General features: G+C 43.3%; 1 long non-coding RNA gene across 1 annotated transcript; it reads left to right on the forward strand.

Annotated features, from left to right (window-relative positions):
- Positions 1-986: 986 nt before the first annotated feature.
- LOC132336014 (uncharacterized) lies at positions 987-14,634 on the forward strand. Its single transcript, XR_009488786.1, has 3 exons — positions 987-1,145; positions 1,546-1,652; positions 14,468-14,634. It is a non-coding gene; the product is annotated as an uncharacterized LOC132336014 (long non-coding RNA).
- The last annotated feature ends 1,428 nt before the right edge of the window (positions 14,635-16,062 follow it).

Consider the following 16,062-nt stretch of genomic DNA (forward strand, 5'->3'; position numbering starts at 1 on the left):
AAATATCAACTCCTTCCCAATGATATTGCTCATTAACTAATTGGATGAAGTATGAGCATTTAGTCAAGGGTCTGAAAAATACACAGGTAAATACAGAACAGCTAAAAAATGCTAAATTTGATCGTAGAAGTGCATTAACTTTTTAAAAATGGGAAGTGCAATGTCTTTCATAGAGCTGAGTACATCATTGTTCATGAATGCAGTATTTGAAAAATAAAGAAGTTATAAAGATAGCTTATAGTCAGGTAAAGCACACATGCTTTATAATGCACTCTAATTTTTTAATGTTGAAACAACATAAAAGCATATTTGAGTAAAAAATAGAAATTCACATTGAACACTTTTGATAGGCTGGATAGTACTACAGTAAAAATAATGTGTTTTCATTGGGAAATATTAATGAGATCAAGGACAAAAACTTCTATAGTCACATCCCTTTTCCACTTTATTCATATCAGCATTAGTTTTCTTTTAATGGAAATTCACAGAAAAGAAGATTAATTTGCTCTATCCAGTAGTTGCCTGTGAATTATTGAAACTCTCCTCCCAAGTGTAGCTACAGCTCCTGTAAGCCAGGAACAGAACAGCCCTGCTTGTCTCAGGTGAGCAGCAGTGCAGGACCTGTCCTGGTCATGCCTGGTGCTGTGGTCAATAATCAAAGTGGAGGGTTTGAAAGCAGCCTGCTGGCTGAAATATGTCCATGTAAAGAATTTATCTAAGAAATCTGAATAAAGTGAAATGTGGAGGGGGAAAAATTAAAACCTGTTTCTATATTACTGAGGAAATGAGAAAAAAAGTTGGTGGTAACCTTCTCAGACCATGGGATGGCCACTTATGGATATAGGGCAGTGAACTTTGATTAATTTTAGGATTTGTGGGATGAGAAGCAGTTCACAGCTCAATGGATTGCAGATAACATTGCTAATTGTAACACTGTGTTTGTAACAGCAAACTTTCCTTTTGAAATCACAGACAAGGAAAAGGGAATGGGAGTCCTGGGGGTGGAGAATGCTTTGGCAAGCACCCCTAAGTCATTTACCTTTTTGGAGAAACTGCAGCAGGACCACAGCTACAGCCTGATGTGCACTGAGCTGCATCTCTGGAGACTGAACAGCAAAAGCTTTGTGTCCTGCACTGAGCTGGAGGTGAGAGCCAGAGTTGCCTTTTCTTCCAGACAATAGCTTGTACTGATGCTGCTGATGGCAGAAAACATAACCCACTGTATTCTAGGTACAAATCTGTGTTTCCCTATCAAAACTTACAGATTTTGAAGCAATATGTTTTAGAGGAGATATGTTTGCCAGGTCTGTAGAAATCTTGATCAAAAAAAGCACTGGCTCAGCCTGTGAGATGCTCCTGACTACTGCTATATGTAGACTGTGAAGTTTGTTTCTGTGAAGTGTGTTTCAAAACCTAATTGCTCAGTGAAACTACCTGAGTAAACTGGTTTCAGAGCCAGAAAAGGCTCATAACCATGCTTGTCTGGTAAGAGATCATGCAGAGATAAAGCTGATGCTCATTCCAAATAAACTTGTCTTTTTACAGAGCAAGGTGAATGTGTGGACTTTCCTCCTGGGAGATGCTATCAGGACAAGCTGTGAACCTGGATGTCTGAAAGAGATCAAGACAATTTTCTAAACACCAGTACACAAGTAAGTGCTGTAAGTAATTTGCAAGCTAGAGAAAGTGAGCCAAAAATCACTCCTTGAGACATACATGAGTGAGCAGAATTGTGTGAAACTCTGCCTCTTCTGACAGCAACACTGAATATGGACAAGTGCATTTTGTGATGTGGCACTGCTGAGCATGAGCCTGCTGGGATTCAGGAGCTCAGGCAGGTGAGCTGATCTGCTGGGGAAATCCTTTACCAACAGCACCACTGTCCTTGTGGTCTCCTGGCCACGCATAAAGGAACTGTCCTTTGTATTAGAATGCAGCATTTGGTGTGTTGAATTAGCAGGGTTGAAGGCAGTCCCAGGGAAGAGGATCATGAACTGGGAACTGCCTGGCTGTTTGCAGTATCTGCCAGCCAGGGGAGACAGGCAGCTGCACACCTGGTCTGCAGAGGAAGAAGGAAGGGAAATATTCTCTGGTAATTCAGAGGGAGGAGAGAGGCAGAAGGAACCCCATGAACCTTTCAGCAGAACAGTTGTGAGCTGTAGGTGTGAATCCCACAGAAGCCCGTTGTCATTAGGCATCCTGTAAGGTGAGGAGGGGGGTGAGCGCTGCAATAAGCTCATCAGCAGCATCTGCACTGACTCTTGGCCCCCTCTGGATACCCTTTGGAAATCTTCAGTGTGTTTTGTGTTTGTTTTGGAGCCAGAAACAAATGCTGGCAGATGCAAAGGTGTGAAATGTTGGCCGACCCATCCCAGCGTGCCCTACATGGCACTGGAGGGAGGATTGCTCTAAGTGGATGATGAGCTCAGTTCAGAGGCTGCTAAGTTAAAGCTTATTACCCTCATTAAGAGATGTGTGTAATGTGGTTTTGGGCTTCTGATATGGTAAAACCAACATTTTCCCAAATGTTTTGTTGTCCTGTCTGTTATGCTTGGAGGGGAATTCAGTTTCTGTTTTGCACTGGGTTATATTCAGTGCAGAGATAAGATTTCTTCACGGAGTTTAGAATTTGGGATTACCTCTGTGAAAGCAGAGACTGTCTGGGGCAATGTGCTTTGCCAGAACCAGGAGGGAACAGAGGTAAAGAAGGAGCAGGGTGCAGAGAGGTTCATGCCTTTGCTGAGAACCAGTGCTGAGAGCACTGGGGATAAAAGGCCAAGCCATGGAGGTGTCCCTGGCTGTGCTCCCTGGAGCTCTGCACGGCAGGAGATCAGGCTGTACTGCTCCCAGCACGGTGCAAATGAAGAAAGATGGCTCAGGTTTAGCTTTCCTTGCAATTTAATAAGCCCTGCAGGATGAGGAGCACCAAGGTGAGGTGGAGCAGGATCAGGGAGCAGTTTAGACTCACCAGGTACCATTAGCTTGAGCTCAGGACTGACCTTGCAGGATTGAGCTGGTTTGCACAAGAAGATTTGAGTGTCTCTGCCATGTGCTCCTCATCATTTCCATTATCTGTGTGTTTCCTTTATCTGGGGTACCACAGCTCCTCCCTATGATGGAGCACTGGCTCTCCAAGCAGCTTTAATCTCTGGCTGTCTTGGGAGGGTCAGGTTGGGAGAGATTTGAGGTCCTCAGCCCTGAAGTGAAGCCCTCCCTGCTTCAGACAGGCCTGCAATTGAAACCAGCTGATCCCAAGTCCTTTGCAAACATTTCCATTTCAAACCACTGAAGTTTTATGTCTTTCTAATAAATTTTTTTCTCAAGCCTCATAAATCTCATAAAGATCTTGAACAGCTAGTAAATTTGGCCATTCAGATACACGTTTTCCAGTAAAGAGGATAATGGTTGCTGTTCCTGATGCCACCTCCCCTCCCCACCCCTTCAGCTGTAGGAATTCACCTCTTGCCTGTGGGCTGCTTGGGCCATCCTAAGAAAGGCAGCACATGCAGGAAGGATCAGGGCTTTGCTGGGCCTCTGCTAGCTTGGCCACTGACCCTACTTGTGACCTGAGCAGAGACATTTGTTCTCCTCACATCTCAGATCAGTTCATGTGCCCCTGCTCAGAGAGTTGGGAATCTTGCTCTCTTCAGTCTGGACAGAAAATGTTCTCTTAGGCTTGGATTTTCAGGTGGGCTTGAAAGGACGTGAATCCAAGGACAACATAAACCCAGCACTCCTCAGAGTCCATTTGGAAACACCAGGCAAAAGTGCTGAAGTTATTTAGAAAAACATGCTAGAGAAATAAAAAATTGCGAGCATATTTTCCCCTTCATTTGTTGTCTCCCAAATTCAAACAAGCTTATTTCCTTTCCTGCAATGCTGTTTTTGATAATCTTGTGCCAAAGGCACTGAATCTGTTCTTATTGCTGTCAATAGCAAGATGCCTGTTGCTTTTAATGGTTCAGCTATTAAAACACCACATCCCAGTTGTCTGGCTGTGAGCAATCCCAAGCTATCGCAGTGACAATATGGAACCTTTTTCCTCTCTGAATGTTTCTCTGCAAAGTTTGACCATTTTGGCTGGGGTAAAACATGTGTCTATCTGGGATTCTTTCCAAGGATGAGATTTTGACAGCTGTGCTCATGTTGGCAAAAATCCTGACATCTTGTGCTTCGTTGAAATAGCAGATTCTTAGTGGAGAGGGGTGGGAATCCGATTTCATAGATGAACACTTATGAATTGAGGACTGTGAGCCTGGCTGAGCTCTTTTCACTTGGGGGAAAAGGTTGAAGGCATCCTTTGGGAACAGGGTGGAGCCTGCCTTTCTTCCCATCCCCACCTGTGGGCACAGATGGCCGATGGGCAGTGGGGTGGATGGAGCTGTGAGTGCTGCTGCCAGCTTTGTGCAGCAGTTTGGGACATGCCTTGGACTGCGCCCATGGAAGAGGGAGTCAGCCTGCTCGCAGCCCATGCCTAATGATTGTCATTTACATATTGGATGTTTTGGGCACGACTGCTGGGCGGGGTTGGTGCAATTTCAGTCAAAATCCACCTTTGCAACCCTGGTCCAAACTTGGCTTGATATTTCTGCCAGAGAGCTGGTGAAAAACAAAGCCTTGCTGTATTCTGAAATAGCCTGCTTTGGGGGTTTTATTTTCACTATTGGGATAAAGTTGATTGAGTGGTTTTTGTTTGTTTTTTTCACTGGAATCTCCATCTTGAACTGCAGAAATATTTCCCACAAACACTGTAATTATTCAAAGCTGATATATTTTTGCAGTAACCTTCAATCTGACGAACTGTCACTTTTCTGATGAAGAATCACTTATTTGGAGACTAGAATTCCTATTATCTCGACAAATAGGGAATGGTGGCACAGAAAATTGTGTCATGAGGTCACCCAAGAACTCCACATCAGAGGCAAGGATGAACAGGAATGGGTCTGGTGGAAGGTCATCAAAATTTTTTTCAGAAGGTATTTTGCAAATATTATATTTATTTCAAACTTTCCAGTGGCCAGAGAGTTCCTTTATATTTTACCAAGCAAAATAAATTAACGAAAAAAGTCATGAGGTTTTAAAACCATGTCAACAATTATTTCCCATGTCTGGTATTTCACTGGAAGTCAAGGAAAAATACTTTTTAAAACACAAACAAGACAGTAGTCAAACAACAATACCCCAAACAATACATGCCTCCTGTTGAAAACAATTTAAACAGTTTTGCCCAGGAAAGGTTTTAGCTTCGGGTTAGACACACAGAGTCAAACATTCCTGCTTGCATCCATGGCAAATGTGAGGTCTTTTATGTGACAGTTAAAGGAAAAGCAGCCAATCTGTCTCACAGCCATCCTTGCTGTGCATTAAGTGATGTACACAGATATTTATTATCCATCAGAAAGCACCCGGGCAGCTTTTTCATGCGCCTCAAGCCTTTTCTAAGGATTTGGAAGGCTGCTGAAGGACAGATGAATCAGATTTGGAATGGTAAAATTTGGGGCAGTCCCAGAACAAGAAAACGTGGATGTGTGGGGTGGCTGCGCGTGGCTGTGACGGCAGGCAGGCGAGCTGAAGGTGAGCTCTGGATTATTTATCTTTGCACAGCCTGGCCTTGTCAGCTGAGTGGCCAAAAATGGGATCAGGAGCTACAAAATTAAGTTGGAAAAGCTGCACCTCCTGTACTTTGTTTTGGGAGAAGGGGCTGAGGAGGCCAACAAAGGACTCAGTTATTGCATGGGAGGCTTGGTCAGCGGGGACTGCCCGATGGCCTTAGAGGCCCTTTCAAAGCCATGCCTTAATGACAAGCTCTTCCCTGCCTCTCCCACTTGTTTTTTGAAAACTAGGGCAAATATTAGCACAACTGTGAGTGTTGGGCTGCTGTGTTGGAGTGCTTCTAACCTCTGTTAGCTTGATTAAAACTAACAGCACTGTTTCTAGGCTGAGAAATTCCACTGGCGTGTCTACCATAAATTAAACTGAAATTTCAACTTGAAGTTGTCTTCTGGTTCTGCAGCAGATCTGTTTACTCAGGAATAGCATAAGGCAGATGTCTTCATCTTTGCTGATTCTTAACAGGTCACAGGCATTGACTTTAAATAGCTAAAAGCCTTTAAAATAATTTTAAAACAGGCTTTCCCCTCCCCTACAGACCTTAACCTTTAGTTGCCCTCAACTAGAAATGCACAGGAGAACACGATCCAAAAACAGACTATATAAACCAAGGAGCAGCTTTAAATATATAACATGATCATTACCTGAAACCAGCAAAGAGGTTGGAATAATCATTGCTCATGTTTACACTTCAGCATTTCGGTGGGTTGTGTTCAATCCTTTAATGATGATGATTAAAAACATACAGGAAACACACAGTAATTAAAGAGAGCACTTAACCGTGATTCTGAAAGCACAGAGGCAGCTTTGAAGTGGAACTGGACACAGTGTCTGTTGCCAAAACATGGCAGGAATTGGAGCACCAGGTAGCTGGTAATTGCAGGTACCACACCACGTCTGTTTTGGCACCTGCAGCATCCGCCCCCAGCAGCAACCTCAGAATCCCTTCTTGTACGTCAGTGAGACTCCTGCAGCCCCAGGAAGAGCTGGCTGACGGGGGCTGAGGGAGCAGAAAAATACTCTGCTTTGTAATTTACATGAAGCCAAAGTGGAATTTGGGCTTGTTTCTCCACGGGGGACTTTTTGAGGGTGAGGCAATGTTTAGGAAGAGGGCAGGAGGAGGAAATTTGGGGTGACAGCAGAGAGTGGGCACTGGTTCAGGTGCTTTGCCCTGCCAAGGCTTCAGTGTGGGTACTGACATGAAAGGGAGTTCTCAAGCCACAAGCTTCCCAACCTTGTGTTTTAGGAGTGTTTCTGTGGGTGAAGAGAGGGACATGTTTTGTGGAATGGATTCCTTTGTTTGTTTTCCCCATTTAAAACAACAAAAATACTCTTATTATAATAAGTGCAGAAGGATGAGTGATGAGGCTTGTGCTGTAAAATCATGTTTGCTGGAGAAGTCGTCCTGTTTTCCATTGCTTTATTTCATCTGAAAAGGGAGGGCATGGAGGCTGGGGAGAGCACTGCTGCTTTCTTGGAAGTACTTTTCCAAACACTAGAGATGGGCCTTCCCACGAGGGAGCAGTTTAGCTCTGTGTAAGGAGAACAGAGTTCAGAACAGGTCCTAATGTTTCTTTGGGGCTGAAAGAGATTCACTTTTGGTCATTGTCCCTTAATTCTCTACTCCATACCCTCTGATAATTTTCTCTGCAAACCCAAATTCAGGTTCTGCACACACAGAGACCACCATGTGAGTCTCACTTCTGTGCTGCTCCTGTCCCCCCACAATGTCTCCTTGGAAAAGCCCAGCTATCAGCTAACACTCACCATGGCCCAGAGAAGACTTTCCCCCCTAGATCTCTCAAATAACATGGATAATATTATAATCCTGCCTGTCACTCAGACCTGTGGGTGTTGTCTTTGACTCCTGTCTCTAGGTTCACACCTGCAGGCAGACTCTGGCCACTTGTTTCTGCGTAGCCTCTCTAAAGTATTGTCATTTCTGTCCCCCTTCCTGGCTCACATGCCTGCCCAGGCTGTCATTACTGTGCTCCTCAATCACTGGTACCACATTGCTAATTGTGGCTCTGGCAAATCCAATCTCACCCTGTTCACATATGTTCTTTATGCTCCAAAAAAAAATCACTTGCCTCTCCTGCCCATCAATCCTCTCGCTGCGTCTCTCTTGTAAGTGTCTGCTCTTGGTCATATCAAACAAAATCTATTTGGTTTTTTTCCCCCAAGAAGGGCACCTTTTCCCACCCAATACAGGATTTTTGGTTTGTGGTTAAGATGCCAGTTTTGACCTCCGATCCACTCCCTGTGCCACTCTGTGGTCCCCAGCTGTTAAAATCTGAAAGCACCCTCACACCTTTCCCTGTGCTGTCAAGGCAGCTGCATCACTCTCTTCCCAGTTTCTTCACAAAATCTCTTTTTCTTAGCTGGCTCTAAACCCTTCAGAGCAGTGGGGCTGTTGGTGTGATGAGCTCTGAGGGCTGTGTGAGCAGAGGTGGTGTCCCTGGTGTGTAACATCAGCTGCAGGTTTGGTTTGGTGTGAAGGTTCCCTGGTTCAGAGCCATCCATTGTGCTGGCTTTGCATGGTGTCTGCCACCGTGGGTTACTGCCCCACAGAGGGAACCCACAGGTGCTCTGGTAATATGAAATCATAATTTTAAAAGAGAGTATTAATAGCACTGTGTTTGTTGCTGCCCCTGCAACACTGAGCAAGCATTGGTCCTGGAGGAAGTTGGTGGGCTTTACTTGCTTGGGAAAAAATGGGGTGGAGAGAATTCTCACCCCTACTCCACATCTCTTTCACAGGCCCTTTTCATTGCTCCATCAACCACTGAAATGAAGGGAAAGGATTAAAAAGGGTTATAAGTTATAGGACCAGCATTATGCAATTCTTCTTCTGGGTCTTCTGTCTACTCTGTTCAGCAATCATTGCTGGGGACTTTGAGAAAGAGAGCTGGAGTTCGTTTGTGAGAAGAGACAGGGGAATGCCATTGATCCACACCTGTTTCCATTCCTTTTATCTTGTTGGGCTGTTCCATGGAGAAGCCTGGCATTGTACATGGAGTGCCCAGTACCTTGGGCTGGGAAGGACAGGAACAAATGCACCCTGGTGGGACTTTGCAGCACCCTCTGCTACTGCATTGCAGCTCAGAATCTCCTGAAGCTGCCAGCCACGTGAAACCAGAACAAACAATGGTTTTGCCTGTGGAAAAAAAAATAAAATAAAAAAATCAGATGCCAAAATGTCAGGCTGCAAACCCAGACTGTGGAGCAGTTCTTCCTGTGAGAAGGGAGAAACAAAAAAAAAAAAAAATCTTTTATTTAATCCTGGCCCTGTGTTGGGAACAAAGGTCACTGCCTCTGCAGCAGCCAAGAGTGTAGCCCAAGGCCAGGCAACATCTTGAGCCTTGTCTGTGGCTTTGGGACCTTTTACAAAAGCTGGGCATTCTTCCAGCTCTGAGCTGTAGGAAGGACAGTTGACCCATGTTGCACCTGGGGTACCTCAGCCTTATTTCATTTTCACATAAAGCTTTGTCTAGCTTTATTTTATTTAATGGGCTGCCGTTTTTTTTTTTTTTTTTTTTTTTTTTTTTTCTTTTTTTTCCTGGTTATACTGTCACAGGAAATTCTCACTGTTCTATTACCTTTTTCCTGTTGGAACTAGCCTTAAAATAAAATGAACAAATAAATACATATACATACCTATAAAAATATGCAGACAGGAAAGCCATTCAGATCTGCAGAGGCCTTGATAACACTGCTGATGAGGTTGCCAGCTTTCCCCATGTCTGAGCTGAACAATTCCCCACCACCTCCTCAACCCCTGGGAACTTAAGGGGAGGTAGTTGTGAAGTTTCTAATTCTGACTACAGGTGTCTGGTTTGAAAGACACCACATGCCAGGCTGTAACCTCATTTAGGAAAAGGGTAATTAAATAAAAATACAGATGTGTTCCAGTCACAGTTCCTGAACATCTGAAATGCCCATTGGTCTTGAAAAAGGATAAATCTCTCTAGAGGAGCGCTATCCTCTCCCCTCTTGTGATATTATTCAGTAGTAATAGTTTAAATAAGAAAAATAGTTTTGAATGTCAACATCTGCTCTTAACCCTCCCTTTAAAGCAGGAACATTGTGTTTGAAAACAAACAAGACTGGAATGCCTAAACTCCCCTCCTTCTTCTGCTCCATGCATCCAAATATTCCTGTCAGTGTTTACTTGTTGCACATTCTGCTCCATCATTTGGTGTTTTGAAGGTGCTACAGATTATCAAAACCTGAGGAGTTATTAGACCTACTCAGCTTTGTCATAACAAATTGGATAGGCACTGATCTTACCCTTTAGAACCATTAGCTGGAAGAGTGTAAATGCCACTATATTCTGGATAAATTGCTTAAAAAGATTATTTTGAAAAAGATTAGCCAGCTTTAAGATGAACTGTTCCCTGCTCAGTAGTAATGATGATGGTAATAATGATAACAATAAACTAACTACAGAATTCAGCTGGTCTCAATCCAGTAAAATATTTAACCCCAAGCTTAACTTTCCAAGCATGTTTATTTGAGTTGGGCTGTTACTGGTTTTGGCTGGGGAATAAACCTTTGGGATGAGCAAATACTGAAGAATTACTAATATATTAATTTTCCAGCATAATTCAGAGGGTTGCCACAACATCTGAGTGGTGTTTCTGCCCTGATTGTTTAGTACATATTTTACAAAGCTGTTGGTCTCTCCTTGGCACTGCTTAAGCCCCTTTGTTCTTGTGCTGCCTGGGGGAAGGAGATCCACAGCTGTGAGTGGGGACTTGACCTTGGAGGAAGAGTATGGAGGTCCCAAGCCTGGTGGCATTACTGTGAATCTTACTGTGAGCCTTTCCAGGAATGCAGGGGGGTTTCTAAAGCCTGAGCAGTTGTGCTATTTCTTTGAACTCTCACTTTTATTATCTCAAAAATACACCCCAGTACGTTGCTTTTCTACAGAGGTGCCAACCCACATGTTTCTGGTCTTCATGGGGTGGTGGAAGAAAGCTTAAAACACAATGTGGTTATTATGTCCTAGGCTCCAAAACTGAAAAACACATTAAAAAAATCTTCAGTATTTCTTAATAATTTTTCAGGATTTTCAAGCCAATTTCAAGCCTTTCTGGGACCTAACAGGTTTTGAGCACTTTGTGCTTGGCAATTCCTTGAGGCCTGAAGCCTAGCTTATGGGGGATCAGGTTTCTGTAGAACTTTACAGAAAACTCATCCTTCCTTGCTGTGCTGAGCTTTACAGAAACACCACAGGAGAATGGGTAAGGGCCTCAAAGTCTTTGCCATTCAAATGACAGCCAAAGAGCAGGAGCCACAACTGCAACAGGTTTTATCAGCTCAGACCCCACTCTGCAGCAGTCACGTAGGAGCAGGGCCCTAAAGCAGCACCCAGCTCCTTTCATGCACAACTCAGAGATGCTGCCACTCTGAGCTTTAGGCTGCTGGGGGATTTCTCCAGGCTCAGTCCTTCCACTGCTCTGGGGAACCCCAGCAGGCCCCTGAGAATCCTGCCTTTCCAACTGCACTCCTTGGGTTATTCTGAATTCCTACAAACACGTGAGGATCCTGCCATTGTCTCAACTGCTTTTTGAATCAGGGGCTCTTAAACAGAGGATATGCCATTCTTCTTTTGTTCCACAACCCCATAATGCTCTTAAAAGAAAAGGAAGAGAAAAAAAAAAAAAGAAACCAAGTAAAACCCAAACTTAAGGTGTGCCATCAGCTTTACCCCAACAGCCAGAGGTGGAAGGGATGGTTAGCCAAGATTAGTGTCCTAAGCTTTGTCATTTCTCCCTGTGAGTTATGGCTGCATGTCAGTAGCAGTAAGTGAAGCAAAATGCAGTAGCTAGACTGGTGTTCTGTTCAATTGCCTGGGGCCCCAGCTGAAATTTAATAAGCAAATGTAAGATTTTAGTGCTTTGGAATGGAAAGTTTATGGTACCTTCTTTCTGCAGCCCCTGTTTAAGTGATGTATCACATGTATGGCTTGTGCAGTGCCCCTGGGATGAATGCAGCTCTGCTGTTTGCTGCTCCTCTCCCAGGCTGCAGCCAGGTAAATCTTCAGGTCGCAGAGCAAGCTGGAACTGAATACAGTTATGGCTGGGATATCTTCCCTGCAGCTCCATTCACATGGATTAGGAGAATCCTAATGGCTGTGGCAGGTGAGACAATCTGTACTGATATTTTGAAGTCAGGGGTTATCAAGTCATGTTCAGGAGTGGCTTATGGAGCATAGATACTTTGGGGCATTCTTCAGATTTGAAAACACAAAAGTCTTCTTTGGGATTCTCTGAAATTATTAATAATTTTTTTATTATTTTTTGCAACACAAATTTTTATTGCTCACGTCCTGCTCACTAGTGAGGATGGACAACCCTCTCATGGGAAAATGAGAAAAGTTTCTTTTTTTAAATATCCATCACTTCTGTTCCCTGCTCAGGAATGGGTGAGGAGTGCATGCTCTCCTCTGCTGCCAGCTTCTGTTTTGCTGTATCTGTTATTTTACAGTTTCTTCATTATGATGGCTCACAGAGACTTGTCAGCTGTTCCTCATCTCTCTCCAAGCATGAAAATCTAGTCTTGAGGGGTGTGTTTAGAATCAGATCGTATCAGGAGCTGTTGGCAGGAATGCACTGGGATGGCAAAGGGAGATTTACCCTTTTCCCAGCTCCCTGCTACTGTTTCCCATTACTACCAGCTGGCACAGCCCATTTGTCAGGGATTTTCTGCATGTTACTCAATACCTCCAATATCCATGGCTGTCTTTAGGAGATGAGGAGGCTGAACAACTCTCAAGCAGTGGTGAATTCAGCCTAACCAGGTAAAAATAAAAGGAATCTCTTTACCTCACACAATTGCCTCCCAACTTGGTCCTTCCAGCAGATGCAGTTGATGTGCAAAGGGCCAGAAAAACATGGAGACCTCTCTCTAGGGAAGCACATCAACACTACCCGTGATCTTTGTGCTCCTTGGTGCCTCTTGCATGGTTTTACTGGGATAGGGCTCAAATTGAGGTTGTCTCACTGTGCATATACAGCCAGTGAGGACAGAAATTACATAAACTCTTTCAGAAACCAAGGCTGTGTTTCAGCAAAGTCTTTCAAGTTCAGTCACTGAAAGGTCCCCCACAATAATAGGCCCCTGTTCATTCCTTTTGCCTTCTCATGCGTGTGTTTATTTCTGTTTGCTCCTTTCTTTTTCACAGATGGCAGATAAATCTTGTCAGTGCTTTTTTGGCTTTGCAGCCTTTTCTCAATCATCTTTCCTTTTGTATCTCCAGCAATGTGCAAATCTGGTGGTTTGCTATTTCTGCTAAGCGTATTTCTTTTCTGTGCTGTCTCATTGTCCCAGTCTTGTGCTTTTTTGCTGGGTGAAAGAAGAGACAAATTTCCAGTAGGCAAAAAATAAACCAGCCCCAGCTAGTGAAAAAAAATGAACCCTTTTTAATCACTGCTATAAAATGTAATGGTTTGATGCAAGTTCCTTGTCAAGGTTGGAAGACTGACCAATAGGTCCCAGAGAAACATCTTTTGATCTGTCTCCTGGATCAATTGGAATTTTATTGCACATGAGGAGAACAATACTGCACGAGCCCTTGAAGTGGAGCGAACACAGATGACATTTTTATTCATTCTCAGCCAGATTGCCTGGTATTGTGTCCCTTCTGTGAAAAATGACACTCTGGCAACAGGCCACTGACTGCAAAGCATCTTGGCATGGGCCTCCTGTTTGTCTCAGCCTGAGCTGAGCATCACCAGAGATGCCAGACTGCTGGCCACGAGCTGAGGGTGTTAAAGCACCATCTTTATCAGCATCTCACTGCCATTTTTTGGTAGGAAATACTTGAGGGAGGAGGGGTAGTTCCTGACTGTTTAGATATTTGGTAGCATCAGCAGTGGTAGTTGACTCTCCCCTTGGGATGAGCAGCAGCTCTCCTGGCTGACAGTGACCAGCACGTTTGTCAGTCCTGCCAACCCTAAAATAATTGGTCCTCAGAGCTTCTGAGTCTGTGCTTCCCATCCTCTTTTTCTTTCCTGGTGTCTCAAGTGGAATGTTTAAAAGTCTTCAAGTGATTAGGAAGACAAATCTGATTGACTTCCAGTTTTGTCTGAGCCATCGTAGTTGCTGCAACATAGGCAAAGCCCCATGAATTTCTTTCAGACTTTTCAGAGGGTAGTCCCCCAGTTTGTCTGACAGGGAGGTGCCCTGGAATATCTGGGGACAGGTGACACTGAGCTGTGGGTTCTATTGTAGCAGGACTCTTGGCTGTCAAAACTGGGTGTAATACTGAGGCATTTCCATCATTATCAAATAGTCCATACCATAAATCCTTTTTCTGATGTCCCTGTTAAGTCTTTCTGTCTTCTGAGAAAAGAGTTTAAATTGAGAAAGTGGAGGAAGATTTTCTTCTTCCAAGCACAACAGTTTAACCCACCTGGACCCACTCCTGTGTAGCCCACTCCAGGTTAACCAGCCCTGGCATGGGCTTATCTCCAGAGGTCCCTTCCAACCCTAACTATTCTGTGATTCTGTGAACTATTCTTTTGTAGGGTGCCCAGATTTTTATTCAGTTTAAATATTTCTTTTGTTCCATCCAAGCAGGAGAGTGGCAAGGTGTGCATCAGCCTCCCCTGTGCACTAGGAGACACTGGACTGGAAGCTGGATGTGAATTTGTCCTGGCTCCTTCTGTGCCTACTGCTGTGGAATGGGTATTTCCCTAACTAAATAGCTGCATTTTTCTGAAGGAAGGACAGTGTCTTTGCCTTCAGCTCTGATGCAGTGTGACATGTACCGTAGGACCTGTCATCATTCATGAAGTCAGTTCTGTTTCAATGTTAATAAGTCCTTAATCAAGTCATTTGTTTCATACAGGATGTCACATTTAGCAGGGGATTGTCAAATGCTCGAAAACTGGAATCACAGGAGCACTGTTTAATGCTAAGTGGTATCTGCATCATATCTGAAGCTGGAACATGCCAGGAAAACATCCTTCACATTCTGCACTAATATTTCCAAGCTTTCAGGACCAATCATGGGTTGGCTGGGTATGTACATTATTTCTCTCTGTTTATGTGTGGCATATGATTATATCCTATATTTAGTAACTCGTTCTCACATTGCTTATCTGTTTTTTTGGGTTTTTTTTTTTGGCTGGTTCTTTTGCTTTTTAAAATAACACTGTGCAGCATTGCACCAGTCACTTAAAACCAAGATTGGCACTCTCAGTCCAACAGAAAATAACTGAAATTTAAAACTGGTGCTCCTCATTCTAGTGTGTTTGTGATATGTAAGGAAAAAGAAGAGGCTTGAGCCAAGCAGCTGCTGGTGGGATTAAGTGGGAAGCTGTCCAGAGAGACCAGGTTTATGATTATCATCTCCTGTTCTTGATGTTGTCTTCAAGAGGAACAGAGCTAAGGGCTAAAATTGTATCTCTAATATCTAGTTCCTGTAAGTCCTTTCCATGTGGAAAGAAGAAAAGGAAGTTATAGTGAATTCATGGCAAATATTGTCCCAATGAATTTTCCTTCTTTTATTTAAATCACGTTTAATAGTGTGCCTGTTTCTGTCTGCACACAGGTACATCACAGTGTCAGTGGTAATGGCAAACACACCTGTACATGCCCCATCTGCTGCTACAAAGCAGTGTCATGATGTACAAAATATCTGCAAAGGGGATGATTGAGAAGTTTTTTGCCTTAGGGAACCGTTTGTGTTTATATTTTAACTCTGCTGTACTGTTGTGTCCTTCTCCTGAGCCAGACCCCTTGTGGTAGTTCTGTGAAGACACAGAAGGAGTCCTGCTTGTATCTGTGGGATAAAACATTTTGGTTTGGGGTTTTCCCCAGTTTCTGTCCTGAAATACTCAGTAAAGAATAGTTTAAAAAAAAAAAAAAAAGAGTTATAAAATACTACTGCAGATTATATTTTGTGTTCCCACAGTCGTTCCTGGTTCCAATCAGTTGCTCAAAAATACTGAATGTATTAAGGGCCCATGTTTTCTTCAAAAAAATGTTGTGTTCTCCTAAAAGCTCTTTCTCCCTATTAAATGTTCTATTTGAATTTAGTCCAAGTCATAATGAGTGCTGCAGCAATTAAAGTATCAGCCACTATAAGGAGTCTTGGGAGCACAGGAGACAGATAGGATCAGGGTTTAAGCTACTTAAATACCTTTTATGAGAAATAAAGATTTCACAAACCTCAGTTTCAAACAAAATAGTTGACATATGCTAAGCTCAAAGTACTAAACTTCTTCTCCTGCCCTCTCCCACTAAACAAATAACGATCTATAAAATATTTAAACTTTATATCTTGCAGGAAGAAAGAAAACACTTTATTTCTATTTAAAATTTTTTTGGCAGGTGCTCAGATATTTATGATAATGGGATCATAAAATGACATGGAAAGGTTAGTGGGAAGGTGCAGTGGGAATTTTGAGTGTGACTTTGTAAAATGTCACATTTGTTAAA

Source organism: Haemorhous mexicanus, chromosome 18 (assembly GCF_027477595.1).
Source record: "Haemorhous mexicanus isolate bHaeMex1 chromosome 18, bHaeMex1.pri, whole genome shotgun sequence".
Lineage (NCBI taxonomy): Eukaryota > Metazoa > Chordata > Aves > Passeriformes > Fringillidae > Haemorhous > Haemorhous mexicanus.